General features: G+C 38.7%; 1 protein-coding gene across 1 annotated transcript in view; it reads left to right on the top strand.

Annotated features, from left to right (window-relative positions):
- LOC119588107 overlaps positions 1–266 on the top strand; it is a gene marked incomplete at its 5' end in the record, with an annotated part of 43,647 nt that overhangs the window by 41,703 nt on the left and 1,678 nt on the right.

The raw sequence follows: 266 nt of genomic DNA on the forward strand, positions 1-266 counted from the left end.
GGGTGTGAGGAGTGAGACGTAGATGGACAGACAGATAAACAAGTGTTGAGAAGCTGTCCCTTTCTGTAACTCTTTGAAAGTTTGTAAAAGATTTATTTCCTCATCAGATCTGATTATGGTTATATTATGCACTGCCTTGGAATATGAGAGCATCCTCCTGACTCTGAGATACATAGCCATTCCTCAGCCTCCATGATAAAGCATCCATTCATTGAAGCTAGGGATTGATGCTGTAATGATTTTTAATCTATCACATCATCTTTGTA

The sequence above is a fragment of the Penaeus monodon genome, chromosome 23 (genome assembly GCF_015228065.2).
Source record: "Penaeus monodon isolate SGIC_2016 chromosome 23, NSTDA_Pmon_1, whole genome shotgun sequence".
Lineage (NCBI taxonomy): Eukaryota > Metazoa > Arthropoda > Malacostraca > Decapoda > Penaeidae > Penaeus > Penaeus monodon.